We start from the raw sequence: 18,722 nt of genomic DNA on the forward strand, positions 1-18,722 counted from the left end.
GATCTGATCCAGAGCCCATAGAAATCAACTGGAATCTCTCTATTAACATCTGTAGGCTCTTCATCAGGTCCTATTTGCATTATCTGATTAAATATAAGTAAGGATATGAGTCCGTCACAGAGGTCATGGATTCCATGATTTTTGGTGACCTCCGCAACTTCAGCCTTGTGTGGCGGGGCCCTGGCTGTCAGCCCCACGAGGTAGAGCGAGTCACAGGTGGCGGAGTTCCAGCTGTCAGCCCTCCCCCCTCTCAGGATAGCGGGGCTTGGACTTCCATGAACCGCAACCTCTCTCTGACTTTTACTAAAAAATAACCATGACAATATCTTTAATATGTTATAAAATAAATACCATCATCTTCTATTGCTACATTATTCTCCATCCTCCAAGACCCCAAAATGCTACAAAAACAGCAAAATGCTGTACAGTTTGCTAGATGCTTAACTTGTGAGGCTATGTTCAATAACTGAAGCATACCGTGTACAGAATAAATTGTACCAACATCCTCAATAAGTTTAGCCTAATCCTTTTTATGTCAAAGATTAGGGCAGATAACTTAAGTGGTAAAATACTGGATGTTAAAAGGGTGAAACACTAATAATGTTGAATCAAAGCCTGGTGTACTGTTGATGTTACCCAAATAACATAGTTAAAAGAACAGGAAATAATTAAAGCAGATGGGAAATCTTCCACTGATTATCCAGGTGGGACTAGTACCTCGGAAGTAGCTAATGCAACATCATAATGAATAGTAGAAGTCAGTGCAAGCAGGGACGAGTCTAGTTTCACCAAAATAGTATGATTAATGCTGGATGGTGTTTCTCTTAGTATACTTCCTTGAAGTTCTAAGTCTAGAGAAGGCAAGAATTATTGGGAGATTCCATTGTCACATTTACTGTAAGAATCTGAAATATGAATCTATTCAGGGTGGTCAGAGGTTTCCAGTTAATTCCGAGCAGAAAAGAATAATCCAAAGAAAAAAAAATTTTGCACCAAAAGAGTCTGTTTCTGAGCTTGCCCTACAGATCTGACAGCTTTGGGTTGAATAACAAATTCCTGTTTGTTTGTTTTTCTGCCCTTCAAAAAACAGCAAAACTGAATCCAAAGTTTGCATCTGATCCTCCTCCAACTGACCTCCATTGAGAGTTCTGCCATTGACTTCAATCAAAGCAGGATCAGGCCCTTAAGTTTGGAGAAGAGGGTTGAACCTGTGGCATTGTGTCCTACTCTCTTTACTGCCATGCTAGAGAAGCACCTACCTGTGATCTGTGTGGGTGGGGCAGGGCTGTCTCTGCAGTTTCTGGGGGCAGAGCTTCCCCAAATGTGTGGGACTTCTCAGAAGATGAACATTCAGATACTGTTACGTGGACTCCCATTCTGCACTCTCAAAGCTCACCCCTCCACTAAAGAGGATTTTTGGCCCTGACAGTGAAACAGTGGGGACTTGCTGCCACAGGGGATGGGAGAGGGGCAGTATCATAAAAATCACTGAAGTGTCCTAGACCTCCTCAGATGTCCTGAGGATCCTCTGGCTCTTTGTATATTCGCATGTGCCCTGGAATCCCCATCTGCACCCAAAGAGATAATCAGCGGGGAACTCCACAAAATGGTAGAGTTTTTCCACTTAGCTGTTCCCCTCCCACAAGTTTTTGAAGCAGGATGGAATGATTTGGCCCTTTATTTTTTTTTATTTAAATTTCACTAATTTTTGTGATACCTATCACCATGACAGCTAGGCAGCCTAGATACAAGAATTAACAAACTCCTCCCCCTCCATTCCCTTGGACCAATTACTTATGCCGTAACCAGAATGGTTTAAACAACATAAATAAGACTAACTGGACAAAAATCTAGAAAGGAGGCGGTTGGGCCACTTTTAGAAAGAAAATGCAGAGGGGAGACAAGTCAAGGGGCAGAAAGGAGAAGAAAGATTTTATTCTTTGTCTCTTCCTGTTATCTCTTTCCCTTTTTTTCCCAAACGTCTTTACAATTCTTCAGCTACCATCACTACACATAATTCGACAAAACCTAGTCTCTTTCAAGTTATGATGAATTGATGCTTCCCACCAGGGCATTACAAGCTTTCTAAGGTATGGACAACTGACAGTTTAGCAGTGGTAGTAACTGCAACAACAAAAAGTTAGAAAATACCCTATGTCCACCCACACACAGCAATGGAAAATAAAACTTGTTATAGTTGAGAGCTCAGAGTACAGTGCCTGTGAAAACTGCAACTTCTAGTTATTTGCATTTCCTTTTGTTACATTCGATTGCTGGGTATTTATTAAACAAAGCACTCTCTTAAAGTTGCAATGTTTATACTTAACATTAATAAATTATCAAGACATGATTGCTTCAAAAATCCATTGCCCGAGGTCAAAGCCTCAGAAATGAAAAATGTAATTTCAGAAAAAGATGAGAGCAACTGCTGAGACATGTGAAGTTTTAATCACAGGTTCGTACAAATGACTAACACTTATGTAAGATAATTGCTTCGCTATTTAGACCTGATATTTGTATTTCTGGAGATAAAGTTCAAAACTTAGCCATGTTCTTTCTACTTTCTCTTTCTATAAAAATCAGAGGGGCTGCTGGATTCTGGAAGAATTTTTTTTTCTTGATTCCCATAAAAAAAATTTCATTGAATTTTTTTTTTTTTTTTTAAATAAGGAAATAATGCTGCATGATGGGTACAAATGGAGATAGTCCCAGGAGCACTGCAATAGTTGAAGGATCTGTCATGTCTAGAACTATATGAACCTTTGAGTTTCATCTAGTGTTTACTTGCATTACAAAAGAATTGCAGCACTCTAGTACCATCACCTTTATTGGTATTGAAATCTATGTAACACACATACAGTATTCTAACAGATCAGATTTGTTTCATGATGTGTCAACACAGGATTATGTATAGCTGTGACTCAACGTTGCCATTTTGGTTGCACCATCGTGATGAAGCAAACGTTGTAAATGTAAGATCAGGATGTTGCACTCGTCTCTTCCCCTTTCCCATTTCCCACCCTACCCCCTTTACTGTTATGAGGAAAGCCTTGTTTGTGTATCTCTGTTTGGAAAGGTCTGAGGCATAAAGACCATTTTCTGCCCCTTGTGGGAAGGGCAATTGGTTTGTGGGGGTTCCCACATCATCACTGCAATTGCTCAGCACTGCTTTGTGTGTTGGCAAATTCAGGGAGCATACAATTCATGGACAGTAGGAATGGCGCAGTGGCTGGGGCGCTGGCCTGAGACTTAAGAGACCAGGGTCAATTTCCTGCCCTGTAACAGACTTCCTGTGTGACCTTGGGCAAGTCACTTAGCCGCTCATGCCCCAGTCCCCAATCTGTAAAATGGGGATAATACTTTCCAACCTCACCTGGAGGCAGGTATGACCTTAAAAAAAATCATCTATTTGGTAGCCAATTTTACATCCATTGTGTTGGAGCAGGGCTGAGGGCCCTCATTTAGTCTGTCTGGCCCCTGCATGTTGTTGCTGCTCTTAGGAAATACAGCTGTCAGTAGGTTTTCCTGGCTGAAAAAATATGTTCATTAAGGACAGAAAATATTTAATTAAATTTTAATTCATAAAGTGAATACGACAAGGTTAATTATAGCTTTTTAAGAGGCAGTGTATGGGATTTGGAGAGATTACCTTCTGGTGTTTTGCACAAAGTGCTGTCTCTTCCGCAAAGCTTTAATTAGCTGGCTTTTTTTTTTTTTTTTTTTTTTTTTTTAATAGCCAGTTTCCAAATGATTGCTCAGTAGCTCCCATTTTGTTCTTCTTCAGCAGTTTCTTCAGCACAGCTGCTTCAGAAGAGGAATATCCCTCCAGTTTGCATTGCAGGGAGCAGACAGATTATTTATTACAAAAGGTGCAAGCTAATGGAAGAGCAAAATGCAGGCCAGCCTAGTTCAACACCTGCAATTGTCTCAAGAGAGGCTACTTGTAAATAAATAAAGGAAACAAACCAGAACCGGGGGGGGAGGAGAGGGAAGGGGGGTGAAATAGACCCTTTGCAGATATGGTCCAAGAGCACAATTCTCTTCTTAAATCTGCAGTGTTCGTCTCCGGTTGTCTAGTCTGCTTTCCATACATATGTCAAACTCCAACTGTCATCAGTGGAAGATGAGAGCACATGTGAAGAAAGCAGAATTTTGGAAATCTATTTTGTGGCTCTGAAGAATTTTTCCTCTAATCCTTTAGCTGTCTTCAACCCACCCCTTTTTTTTTTTTTTTTTTTTAAGGTTAAAAATTTGACCTATCCTTCAATTGCCTATACTTTAAATCTGGCTACTTTCCAGTAATGTGCTGGATGCCTCAAAGAACAAGGGTAAGAAGGTCTGTTCAGCACATCATTAAAGCAAGGGCACATATACTACCCTAGGAAAATTCTCTGTAAACATATGGAGTACCTTTTTCTTAGATCCTGACTTCACGCTCTATGCCGGTGATATCACATGCGCCAGGAAACCTCACTGCACACTGGAACCAGACTACTGAAGTCTGTTTTGCTCTCCATGTTTTCAATATTATGCTACTGAATGAGTTTTAACAGCAAGTTAACACTGTTGGTTATTAGTGGGTAAAATTTTTCAAAAGTGCAATAGGTGCTTAGATGTGTAAGTCCCATTGATTTTTCAATGACCGCTAGCTACTAAATGCCAAAGCCACTTTGGAAAATTTTAACCACTGTCCCTTAAGATAGCAACTGCTTTGCTGCCCATGTAATGCCCACCCAGCTGGTGGATCTCTTAATCCATGTGGAGTGCTATCCACATTGCAAAGAGCCACCACAACTGTTGGAATCTCAGTTGAGAGGCCCAATACTGAACAGATAGACACAGAGATACTTTTCATGGCTATAAATAGTCCCCAGACCAGGTAGGAGGCATGTTGCTCAGGCAATGTGGGATAGCAGGCATTGGCACTGCCCAGCCTGTAATAGTTCTGCAGTTAAATGGAAGCCTCCCATCCAAAGCTGTTGATCTATCATCTTTCATGAGTACTAAACTTAGTTGCGTGCAAAATGTGCCCCGCCTTATGACTCTTGACTGAGCAGGGCATATGATGTTCCAGCATACTGTATGCTGGTGACTTCACATGGAGTGGAAGCTGGTGAAGCTTGAAGTTAAGACTAAGCCAAGGGCTGGGTAAGTTAGCAGCGTACTATATGCCTCTCTCACTCTGGTTATTGGAGGGATTCAACACATTACTGGACTTTTCAAATCTTACATTGTTAAAGGATCCTTCATCTAACGCTGCATGTTTGGGGGCCCATGAATGTGCGTGTGTAAAAATGATTTTTTTTCTAGCACTGAACAATGGTTTTAAGCTGCACTTATTCTGACTCCTATGTATTAGCCTAATGTATGTGCACAATGAGCCATATCTGGTGGCCTTATTCATCCCCATTCAGTCCAGTGGTCTATCTGTGGGGCTAAGAATAGAATCATGTGTGCCTCCCTATGAGAGTGGGTGATACAAAAGCACTGCTGTTTGTAAAGGACCAAAGCTTCGCCCTTCTCTTGTCTTGTGCGGTTCTTGAAATACAAATGTTATCTGATAATATTTTTTTCTGAAAATTGGATCAATTCCAAGTGGGTGCATGACAGGAGCAAATAAAAAATAAACAAACCTAAGAAGCATTCTCTAATCACTTCTCACTTTTAAAGAGCCGCCAACACCTCTTGGGAAAACATTCTATTTAGAAAACTTTGCTTATGTTCTCTCAGAGTTCTTCCCCTGACTTATTTAATTAAAATTACTAAATGAAACTTGTATTAGAAAAAACAGAAGCTTGGTTGCTTAGGGATTCAGATCTAGTGGCTTATTCCTTTCATGAAACCTAAATCATGTCCACTGCATCACAGCCATCACCACAACACCTAATGGTGGATTATAACCTCAAATAAGGAAACAAAGATTCTGCTCTCAGGAGCATTAAAAGGGAAATACCGACAGTGATCTATGTAAGTGTAGAACTGTCTTTAGGAATGTGAATATTTACCTGAGACAGCAGTCTCTGAAGATGAAATGTTGATGTTCAAGTACAGAAAGGAATCCGCAGATTTCTGTGGCAATAGGAACTCTTCAAGTTCCAGAACTTTGGTGCCACCTAGTGGAGAGATTTTAAAATATTATTCGTGTCCATCAATTTATCTCCTTTTTGAAAGCAAAAAATTAAATGCTTCAAATCAGTGTAAATCCAAATGAAGATCACCATCTCTCTCTTTGTAAACAGCCATGAGTATATCACAAATAAAAATTAAGTAGTCATAGGATAGTACTCTCACCAGGTTAGTGACAGCAAAATATATAACTTTCTTAACTGTAAAACAGACTTTGAAATTCTGCACAGCTAGACACTAATTTTTCCTTCTATTAAAAGAAACATGCAATATTTAAAAAACTGCTTGTCCTTGGGCATTTACCCTTAATAGAATACCTCCAAAGAAACGGGGCAAAAAATCTTAAAGCTCACCAGGTTCTTGAGCAGGGGAAAGCTTCATTATAACCAGTGGAAATCTCTCCAGGGACCAAAGCATATTAAGCACTTAAATAAGCACTATTTTGTTCTGAGTCCAACTGGTCTTGCTGTCAGATAAACTTAATCTCCACATATTAATACACACAGCTTGCAGGCTTGCCATTTATGTCCTAACACAGCAGTAGGATTTTCAGAGGGATTTGTTCCCTTTAAAATTTAACTCCAAGCCACAAACTGCAGAGTGTGGTTTTACCATGGACATTGCTGAAAAACAATGTAAGGTTAGATAAAACATCTAATCCTGAAAGAATCCCAAAGCCTTCTGTATTACATAATTATACTATCCTATAGATCACACTTACATATCAAGCTATAAGGAGACTTGCTAATATAATGTAAAAGATGCACAGTGGGAGTGATTCACTGTCTGGTCAATGGCAGATGGCACTGAACAAGCCCTTAGAACTGGCCAGCGGAAAGAGCACATTACTGACCTTATTAAAAACTGTTTCAGTAGGGCCGAGAGGGGGCAAGCCAAATTGCATGGGATCCAAGGAAGTGTTTAGGGAGTAGAAGTAGAGGCACCAGGTCTAGACATTGCTTAAGATGCTTGGAGGCAAAGGGGGGCTGGGGATGAGGCAGTGGATGGATTGGTTGAAGACTGCAGAGAAGGGCTTGATGAAAGAAACTGACAGTCAGAGGCAAGGAAGGGACAAAAGAAGAAGCAGGAGGTTGACAGACCGGAGAAGGTAGGGCCAAGTAATACTGGCCTTTTTACATCACACTGGAATTGTGGAGGGGAAATGGTAGCATTACTGGACTGTTCATAGAGACTGTACATAGAGACTACACAGTTGTACATTGTGGCATCTTGACTAGAGTGGGAAGTTGGGGTGGGAAGGGTCAGACTTGCTTTGATTGTAACCTCTTTGAGGTAGGAACTGCCATTTCTTATGCGTTGGTACAACACTGAATACAATGGGAATGGGACCGTTAGGTGCTACTGACACATAAATGTAAAATACTAATAAAAATGAAAGAGACTAGAATCACTGGCCTGATGGTCTGTGGGCTGTACGTGGTGGGTGGGTGGGTGATAGTTTATGGCCCACACAGAAATGTATGTGGTGTGGAGCAGATGGCAGTCAGTGTTTCCAGTTTATAGGCAGAGGTAGGATAGGGACATGAGGTCAGACTTAAGTTTTGTAAATGGGCAGTGTGATCACTTACACTGCACATTTATTTCAGCAACTTTATGAAATGTGAGGTAATTTGAATATGGATTTAACTGCCATTATCTGCTCATTTTCATACTTTTAAATGCTTACTGTTTTTTAAACTGCAACAACCCTTAGTGTACACACACTAATGTTAAGTAGCAACTTGATCAATGTTTAAAATAGAGTCTTGCCTGTGATATTACTGTGTTCTGATTATACAACGCAACAGTAACCCGTCCAAAACATGAGTCATAATTGGCCAACTCCACTCCAGTGGAGCTCCACCTACTTACATGAGCTACTTACATATAGCCCAATATATGTAATATTGCTTTTCCATGCAATAAACTAGATTATTTTTTTTTACTATATGGTCTTCTTGAAATCAGTAACATAATATCCTACTCACTAAAATAGTGTAACTAAACGTATATTTAAAATGAAAATAGCAGCTCACTCAAATCAAAGCCATTCTTACTGCTCTCAGAATAGTATTCATACAACTGTACATGAAAGATGCTAAAAGTGAATCTGAAGTAAATTGCAATTGTCCAATTCTCTGAGTCCTGAAAAGAGCAATTAATACGGATTCTCCTTTGCAGATCTGATACCATTGTATGAATAATAAAAATAGGGTTAGTAATGTAGGTATCCCTTTTTTGGCTACAACATCACTTTAAAAAGTGTTTCTTCTCCTACGAAAATGAATTTAAAAGCCTTCAATGTTAATATAGTTACTTAAAAAGAACCCTTTGTTCCTAAGCAAATGTTTAATATATTTTGATCCAAAGGCAGAGTATTTGCATTAGTATTCCCACTGGTATATTTGTCCTTTTGTGTCCATGCATTAAGGCTCTGTTTAAAATCTGTCTATGCCCCTAATCTGCCTGGAGAGCTTTTTCTGGATATTCAAAGCTACACTCAAGCCTATAACAAAGAGGGGGAGGGAGAAGAGACAGAGAGAAGTGTTATGCATAAGTTCAACACAACCGTCTCACATAAACACGCACAAGTGTCTAAACTACAAGGCATGGCATTTCCACAGCAAGCAGTTTCTCCAGACAACTGACTTATAATTAGGTCCAGTAAAAGCACCTTGAATCCGGGGTCCAGATGCATTCATTCAGGTCTATCATTGCTGGAATCTATCCACGATAGAATAAAAAATGCTCTGACTTTCTGATGTGGGTTTGATGGAGATCGGCTAAAGAGCCTAGTGATGCTATCTAAGGCTTATGTGACAAGTGCATAAACCAGATTACCAGTTCCTTCAATTCAGAATCTTTGCACTTACTTCTATATCTGCTGTGGAGCCACTGCTGGCTTAACAACAACAGACGAAATCCTGGCCCCACAGCTGTCAATGGCAAAACTTCCATTGATATGAATAGGGTCAGGATTTCACCCAACATATTCAAGTCCATACAAAACTAAGCGCATAACAAACTTTAACAAATCCCCAGCCACCCTGAGCTACACACTTGCCTACTCAATGCAATACTAGAGTGAGCAGCAGAGGTGTGACAACAGGGATAGAACTTCCTGCTACCAAAGCACTGTCTCCTACCCCATGAATTCAAGGACAGTCTCCCTTAGCTGACAGCAGTATAGGCCCCATTAGATGAAGATGAGCAGTTCTGATAGGAACTGAGTGGGACCCTGTTTTCCCACCTCGTGAAAATTTGAGATATTACAAAAAAATAAAAAAAAATCCCATCCAGAATCAAATTCATAAAAATTTGGGGGAAAAAAGTCAAAAATCAGTTCAAACAGATTTTGTTTTGATAATCTCAATTTTTTGGTTTGAATTTTGACCAATTTTTTTTATTCCAATAAACTTAAATTTAAAAAGTCACTTTGAACTGGAATTTTCATTTTGAAATGTCAGTGTTTTTGTGGGGTTCTCTCCCCCCCACACACACACACCCCTCAAAACTCCGGTCAAGATATTCGCAAAAAGTTTTGGTTTAAACAAATCAGCATTTTTCAACAAAACACCATTTTGGCAAAAAAAATTCCCAAACAACTCTAGTTTTAACCCATCTGATATAGGGCAATTTTGGAGGAAAGGATTAGAGGACATGGAAATCTAGGACCAAATTCTCTGCTGGGATAAATGGGCACAAGTCAACTGACTTAAACAATTTTGCCCACTTGCCATAGCAGAGAATTTTGCCAACCCAGTCTGGACAGATGCATGGATAATATTTCACTCCGAAGGACACATGACAAAGAAATGGTTAAAAACAAAACAAAAACAAAAAAACCACTGATTTTTGTCAAAAATATTAGAGCTGGAATGAAACACAAAGTGGCACTGCAGAATGCCTAGAGGCCTAACCAGGTGTTCAACACTGAATAAATTATTCTTATTTCTTTTTCAAAGATACTGTAAATTATACAGGTTGCCATTTCATGCCAAATACAAACTTAGAACAGCATGAGTAAATCCATTTCATAATACTGGATACAGACCTTCGAACTAGTCAGCCTAGGACTAGCATTAGTCTCTGGAGTTGTAGTTTCTCCTCTACACAATCATCTTAAAAGGCGCTAATGCTTAATTACATGCATACACAAATGGATAAGTACCATTGAGTCCTGATTTCCTGAGCATTTAATTCAGGTATTTTTTTAAAACTGACTTGGGGGTTATGCAGGTCTCAAGAAAATGTAAAAGTATACTCCCCCTTGCAGCACACACTTCTTATTAATATTGGGAATTATACTGGGAGGGGAAAATATGCTCTAGTCCTACTTTGGCCAAATGTAGAGTATTTCAGGTGCACATTCTCTACGTGTGTGTTTTATACACCAATCAATACCTTCCAAATTATATTTTGTTGGAAAAACTTCCTCCACTGCCTTATCAGACTGTATTAGGTCAACTGTAACATGTAATTATAAAAAACAAATCAATTAGGTAGTCTTATTCCATATTAATCCCATCAATGCTCTATTTATTCAGTGTGTTCTGCCCTGCCCTGCCCTGTCCTGTCCTGGCATTACTATTTATAATCCTCAGCTCCTCCTGCCAAAAACCTGCACCACCACTCAGTTTCCTTGCAAATTTACTTACTATCTGGGCTTGCATTTCAGAGGCCAGAAAACCAATGCAATGTTGTACAACAGGACCAAAAGTGTTGCAAGGTGGAGACATTATTATCCATTCCCCCCACCCCCCCACACACAGGAATGTCATGTAGTGGCTTAAGCCCTGGGAGTTGGGAGGTCTGAAGTTTAGTCACTTGTTTTCCCAGTCTATAAATAGGAATACTATAATTTCACAAAGGGGTTTTGAGACTTAGTTTACATCTTTAAAGTGGTTTGAAGCGCCCAGCTGGAAAGTGCACTAAAAGTGTAAAGTATTACTAATGATGGAACTAGCTCTTTCCTGGCATGACATTTAGGGAGGGTTGAACGTCTTTCAGAAGATGACGCTGTGCAACAGCTTTAAAATGTTTTAAAACTCCTACCATTTCAGAACCTTATTACCAAGTACACTACAAAGAGAGAATGTGTCCTAGTGGTTTTCCCAGGACTGGCTTAAAGTACCATCAAGAATAACCGGAAACTGTACTTCAGTAAAGTTTGCTTGATCATGGACAGAGCTTTTTATCTTTTTAGATTTCATTCTAGGTTTGTTTCTCCTTTTTAATGGTGTCATCATTAAGGGCTATTAGGAAGTTGCCTCATGTTTATGATAAAAGTACAGTATGCAGTAATCATAGGAGGCTATTGTTCAAAACACAACCATATACGAACACTTCAAGAATCTCCTGGGCTGTAACTCAGAAGAATGTAACATAGGTCTTTTCATTGCTAGACCCACTTTACAAACCATAAATTCTGCAGTGTGCTGATGTGAGACTCTGCTTCAGTAATAAAATTGTTTGTTCAACTACAAAACTTCCCCCCATCCACCTCCACTGCTAATCAGAAATCAAGATGAAATAGCTATAGAATCATGCGTGTGTTTCTCTTAAACTGTATCTGTCAAATGCTGAATAAAAGCATCAAGACCTATGTCCAAATCTACCATCTTCTTAATTAGGGAACCTGGCCCACTCAATGTCTGGCTACTCTGCAAAATTGGGCAGTTGAGTACAGCAGATATCATGGCAGTTAGCCATGTGGTTTCTTTACGGTGTTTTCCCAGATCTCCCTAATTCTCAAAGCAGAAAAACAAACAAGTCATTCAGTTTCAATGACCCAACATTACAGTTAGCCTCCAGCCCACTACGAGGCCTCACTCTACATTTATTAAGCAGGAAATGTGTGAAACACAAAAATGAATAAAATACTGTCAGTTATTCTTGTAAAGGGATTTTCATCATATGGAGAAGACAAAAGGTTATTTCATCCTCTGAAATGCTAGTTTTTATTTGACACTTTCTTTATGTTATAATGAATCTTTCAGTTCTTTTCTCCTCTTGTGCTTTCTCTAATAAGTACCATAAACAGGCTACTAAGAGAGTTGGGTTTACATCTGTAACTAAATGAGACATAGGAGCTTTCTCTTCTAATACACTCATTGCTTGCTGCCTCAAGTAAAGTCACCTCTGTAAATGAGACTGTATTGCAGAGCAGTTTTAAAACTCTTTTAGTGCATAGTAAAATGCTGTCTGCCAAAGGTTTCTTAATGTAAAGCCACCTTGTAATTCACACACACACAAAAAAATCACAGAAGTTAGAGGTGGCAAAAACCAACAATACCAGCTGATCCCCCTGATTATATACTTCATGTCATCAGTACCAGCTTATTCTCCTGATAGTATACTACATATTAAGGTGTTCTTCTGTACTGTCCCACCTGTGCATGTTCCTTCCCTTCCACTCCACTTAAGAGCTTGTTGTCTACACTAGAGCTTTTGGTTGGGTATCTATAATTTCCGTATAGGCACTCAGACCAGTTTGTTCATAGTCATGGCTCACCAGAGGCTGAGCTTACAAATCACAACCAAGACACATGTTTGTCTCCTAGACCAAAGATTTATTGAGTGTCTACACTAGAATTTATAGACATGTTAGTTAGCTTGAGCTAGTTGATTGGCAATTAAATTTAGTTATAACATCTGGCTAAATAAAAAACACACACATAGTGAGTACAGTCTTCACTGCAGCTGGGAGCAGGCTTCCTACCCTGAGTAGACACAAACCTGAGCCACCGCCCATGCTGCTCCCAGCAACACTGCCATTTTTAGTATGCTAACTCCAGCAGAGCCAGTGTGTGTTTGTCTACTCAAGCTGGGAAGCTGCTCCCAACTGCAGTGTAGACACACACCTAAAGCTGCTAACTAACAAATTTATTACAGTGGTCTGTTTCTTCAGCAATTCCAGATGAGTTGCTTCCACTGGCTTACGGAATAAATAAATCTTGTACCTTTGTTGTTGAGAAGTATAGCTCTGTATATAGGGAGGGTGGGGGGTTCATTTTGTTTTGGGTTTGTTTTTGTTTTTTTAACATTATGGGAAAAGGGAATTTAAGCTTGTGTTTAGTCATTTCAACATGACAAAAAACCACACGTGCAGTGTGATCTTTTGGCTTTCTGGCAAAAAGAGACAGAAATAGGAAGTCTCTCTGAACTAATGGAAAAGATTAACCCTTTACTGATCTCCTGATTAGGACAAGTTTTACATTGTTACCTGCCTCTAACCCCTCCTCTTCCCTCTCCCTCCTGCCGTTTTAATGGAGTTGGAAGAAGTTAAGAGCAGATTTTGGCCCAGTATGCAGTTATAAAACACACAGATCCCTAGAGCTACAGGCCACTTACTAACAATGACACCAATGTACGTGATAAACAATACACAGCATTTGATTCTCAAATTTGGAGGGCTTTTTTAAAATTTATATTGAAAGTCTCAAGAAAAAGCTTTGTGATCATCATTACCCAAAGAGTACAATGCCTGGTCTTGAAACATACATCAAAGTGATGAGTAAAAGATTGGGTTGGTTTTTTTTTACATTTACGGCTTTACACTGATCATAAATATAAAGGGATTTTCAAGGGATTAAAGATTCACTTGTCAGCTGCTGTGCCCTTTTAATAAGCCTCTTAACATCTACACTGACAGAAATGCATGCCCCAGTTTTGCAAAGGAGACTGCCTCTGTCTGTTCCATTGTACTGTTACAATGTCACGGAAAAAGGAGTGAATGCAATGTTTGCTGCCCCCTTTCGGGAAATATTCTATAAATAGATTTTCCATGGGCATGGGCAGCAGAACGATTAGCTCTTTAAACACTACTAGGGCTTTGTCTACACTGCCAATTGAACGACAAAACCTTTGTCGTTCATAGGTGCTTAAAAAAGCCTTCCTGCCCCCTCCCCCTCCCGGAAGACAGAAGTTTTGCCGTGGCAAGTGGCAGTGTAAACGGCTTGGTGCCGGCAGGTGTGCTCTCCTGTTAACAATGCGAACCCCGCTCGTAGGGGGTGGAAGTAGTTTGTCGGCAAAAGTTTACACTGCCCAACTTTTAGTGACACGGCCATGTCGCTAAAAGCTGTGTGGAACTCAGTCAACTTGGGTTCAATTCCTAGCTCTGCCAGAGGCTTCCCATGTGACTTGGGCAAACCACTTAAACAATCTGTAAAATGGAAATAACTACACTACTCTTCTCCCATCTTTTGTAAGCTCATTAGGGCAGGGACTCTCTCTCACCACGTGTTGCGATAGCACATAGCACAATGGCCCCTCCATTTTGGTTGGGGTCTCTAGGTTCTATAATAAGAAAAAATAAATAACACTCCCTTGAAATGTTAACTAGACAATATTTTTAAACTATTTAAAAACAACTACCCACAAATTATGGAACCACCAAGCTATACACTAAAGTTCACCCATTCAGCCACACTACTTGGATTGCTTCCCATCCATCTTACCTCCTGCATTTCTACACTTTAAGTTCTCCAGGGCAGGTGGTATGCCTCCATACACCTTTTGCATCGTACCCTAATAATATAGTAACCTAATAGAATAAATAAAAAGTGGATTTTTGACAGGCTATAGCTATTTCTATGTGATTACTTTTCTGGCCTGGCACCAAATGGTTTAACACCTGTGATTTCATAACTGGACTCAACAAAGTTATGAAAACTAAAAGCAACAGTGTAAACGGCTCGGTGCCGTTTACACTGATATACTTTCTCATTTCAATACCACTGCTTGGCAGCTATAGTCCAAAAATCAATACTAAGATTAAAAAATATAGTGAAAAAGAATTAGACTAGCTATTTAATAATTATTTTCCATATCTACCTTCCTGCCAATGCAGGATTATTCCCTACCTCGTGTTTTCAGGTGTTTCATCCAGCCTAGTTATGGAAGTTTACATTCATTTCATTTATATCTTTAATATACTGCTCAAGCCAATGGTCTTGGATGCTATTATGGGTAAGGAACTGTAAGTTAAACTGTTTATTTTCCTGGTTTCAACTAAAAGACCCAGTAGAACTGGAGTAGCGACTGTAGTCATATAGGCTCTGATCCAAGCCTGTTGGAGAATTTGGGAGCCTTTGCATTGATTTTACTGGGCATTGAAGTGGGCCCATAACAAAATATAGAAAGTGAAGACACTTCATATAAGACCTAAACAGGCTTCAGTCAGCAAAGCATAAAGAGGATTAGCTGTCTACAATCCAAAAGCATATTATACCACATACCTCTGAAACAATTGGCTACCAGCCTTTCACTTGTACAGAGATGAAGGGTCAGATTAATTCCTGGAGCAATGCCACTGAATTCAATATTACACCAGGAATTAATTTGGTCTGGAATCTGCATTATGTTAAAGGCTCTCTCAATAGGGTGGAGGGTGAATTCATCAGCGGTGGAGGAAGATATTTATATATTTTTTCTGTATTTATAGAAAATAAAACCCTTTCTTTTTAGCTGCAATTTAGCCCTAAAGAGAGATCCACGTGGATTGAGTTGAGATTTACGGGTTTTTCCATAGTGCATTTTGTGTGTATTCACTTTCCTGGGATATTGTATGTCTATTTTTTCCACTTACAGAAAACAAAAGGGGTGGTATTAAGTAAAAACATACATTTAAACCTCAACCTTCTATGACTGGAGCAGGTGGGAAGCACAGTTTTCAAATCTGGACACGTTTGAAAACGGGACTTACGAAGACAACTTCAAAGTCATAGTTTTATTATTACAACTCTTGCAAAACTGGGCAAAAATTTTGTACAGTAAATTGTAATCCAGAACAAACGTTTAAGGCCAAGTTATAAAATATACAATAAAGCTGAGTGTTACTGAAATGCTGACACAATGCTACAGCATCATATACTCAGAGTAATTCTAGTTTTGTTTTAAGACTGTGGAAAGCTGTACAGCATCTGATCTAGGATTACTTTAAGGGTTGTGCTAATTTAAACAATGCAATTCAAAACAAAAAATGTGGTATAGTAGTTTTAATTCTTCCCACTCTGTTGGATTTATAGCTGACTTTATAAGCGAACCGGACATTGAGCATTCCAGAACCAGACTTTCTTCACTCACTGCATATCTATGGGAAAGTGTTCACATGGCACCACTTCGTTTTAGAACTGGGGTAGACAACCTATGGCACGGGTGCCAAAGATGGCAGGCGAGCGGATTTGCAGTGGCACTCACACTGCCTGGGTCCTGGCCACCAGTCCAGGGGGCTCTGCATTTTAATTTAATTTTAAACGAAGCTTCTTAAACATTTTGAAACCTTATTTACTTTACAAACACCCATAGTTTAGTTATATATTATAGACTTATAGAAAGAGACCTTCTAAAAAGGTTAAAATGTATTATTGGCACACGAAACCTTAAATTAGAGTGAATAAATGAAGACTTGGCACACCACTTCTGAAAGATTGCCGACCCCTGTTTTAGAATGTATAAAATGTGCCATAACAGCTGAATAAAAATAAATGGGCCAATGTTATTAAAACTCCGTAATTTACAGCAGTGCCAATCAATGATTAAACTCTGTTTCTAATGATTCCTCTAATAATCTTACTATATTACCCTCTCAAGCTGACTATATTTACCCAACATTGTAGCCTTTGGAAAGCATTTAGGGCCAATCTTGCCCCTCAGTCACAGAGAAGTCTTGCGTCTGAACAGGTGCAGTTCTGCTGTGTGGTATATGGAAAGCAGAAGCTACTGGTTCTGTTCACCCCTCCAATTCAAGGAGAAGGACACAAATCACAAGGAGGCTACTCCAGCTGTGAGGCTGGACTGGCTCCTCTAAGCTCCATTGCTTGTAGAGGAAGGACTCCTTTCCTCCAGCCCAGAACATTGCAACACACAGCCCAACTGCTCAGGCTGCTGGCCAGGGCCAGGACGGTCAGTCAACTAGATCATGGAACCAGAGGAATAGGCCAGTGTTCATTACAATAATTTAGCAAATGGAAACAATCAAAAGCTGTGGAGAGTTCAGATTCAGGGACTGTCTTTGAACTGTGTTGCATTTTCCAGATTTTCAGGGAACATTCCTGCCCTCTGAGCCATGTGTGAACTGTTTGGTCATTATTTACATATATTCTTGAAATGCCTTTTCTATGCTTTCTGGTTGTGAGGGAACTTTAACAAAGTAAACTTCAGGTCCTGCGGGGCCAAATACTGGCCGGCAAGTGGTTTCTGTCACACTGAAGTCAGAATTTGGCTTACTGAGTATGCACCAGCCACTAATGGCAGCAGTCACCAGACTACATCAGCAGCTGCCACAACCTCCATTGGGAGCCACTGAGCCAAACATCTAGAGAAGGAGCTGCGGAAGGATCTGCTGGCAGTAAACCACAAGATACTTCAAGGAAAGTTAGGCCATGGGGCACAGAGGGAGAGAGAACTGGAGTGGGCCTTGTTACAGGAAAGGAGGCCAGAGCAAGGACCCTGCCTGGGAAAAGAGGCCCTCAGAGCTGCTCAGGTTGGAGAGTGGCTAGAAAATGGCTGTGGGGAAGAGTGAAGGGGACTTCTTCCATAGCTGGCAACCCCTTATTAATCTGAGAGGAAGCAGAGAGAGGGACTGGAAGGAAGATGGCCTCACTAGCAAGATGTAGCCCACACTATGAAAATGTTTGGGAGCCCTTGCTATAGGGAACTGAACTCAGGGCTAGCAATCGGGTCTTCAATACTAAACTCACCTCTATCGCTGACTAATTCTGTGACCTTGGATAACTTGTTTTAACGCTGTGTGGCTCAGTGTCACCACCTAAAAGGAGGGGCAATACTTTACTACAGCACAGGGTTGTCTTATACAGTTTAATTAGTGTTTATATAGTGCTTTGAAAATTCAAGTGTTGAGTGTTGCTACTAGTGTAACTATCTATTATAGTGCATTAGGAATTTAGTTCTGTTCTAGAGACCTGTGCAGAAAATGAATGTAAATAGAATATTAATGTCTAACAGGACAAAGAGCACCGAGAGGGTGTATTGTATGTGAACATCCACCTTTCATCTTAATAATATTAAACTTAGACAACTTATTACTTACCTGCCTCACAGGGTCATGATTCTTAATTAATATTTATAGAGTATGTTAATTTTCTGATGGAAGATGCTATACAAGTACATATGAGCAATCCAGTGTAAAAATCAATGCCGATGCTATTACTCACACAGATTGCTGGAGAGATATTTATTTAATTTCACATTTGAAAGGAGAGGTAGGAGACTAAGGCTGAGGAAAGTATCCATTTGAATCCCACTTGTCCTGCAGGAGGGGAGAATTTGTTTTGGTTTGCTGGGGATTTTTAAAAACCAGAACTCCAATTTTCAGTGGAATCTACCTTGTAGTGCAGGAAATCCCCTGCAAGACAAGAGGAAATTTTAGTGTCTGAGGTGAAATCCTGGCTCTACTGAAGTCAGTAGCAAAAATCCCATTGACTCCACTGGGGCCAGGATTTCACTCCAGGATTGTCCTTGTTCATGCCTTCCTATACAGACAGTCCCCAACTTACGCCAAAAAAAAAAAAAAACAAACAAAAAAAAAACACAACACCACACCCACAAAAAACTAGCTTACGGAACTTACAGAA

At 39.8% G+C, this 18,722-nt stretch overlaps 2 protein-coding genes across 9 annotated transcripts in view; one reads left to right on the forward strand and one right to left on the reverse strand.

Moving 5' to 3' along the window:
• Positions 1 to 18,722, reverse strand: part of LOC101950079 (cytochrome c oxidase assembly factor 1 homolog) — an 86,387-nt gene that overhangs the window by 51,983 nt on the left and 15,682 nt on the right. For 6 of the 7 annotated variants that reach the window (XM_042842856.2, XM_065583857.1, XM_065583855.1 and 3 more), the window contains exon 2: positions 6,006 to 6,113. The gene's annotated coding sequence lies outside the window, so the exon portion shown is untranslated. Of the gene's footprint in view, positions 1 to 3,373; positions 3,530 to 6,005; positions 6,114 to 18,722 lie in introns of all 7 variants that reach the window. The other variant, XM_065583858.1, reaches the window with a different exon arrangement.
• Positions 1 to 18,722, forward strand: part of BLVRA (biliverdin reductase A) — a 135,535-nt gene that overhangs the window by 44,051 nt on the left and 72,762 nt on the right. The window lies entirely within an intron of this gene.

The sequence above is a fragment of the Chrysemys picta genome, chromosome 2, assembly GCF_011386835.1.
Source record: "Chrysemys picta bellii isolate R12L10 chromosome 2, ASM1138683v2, whole genome shotgun sequence".
Taxonomy (NCBI): domain Eukaryota; kingdom Metazoa; phylum Chordata; order Testudines; family Emydidae; genus Chrysemys; species Chrysemys picta.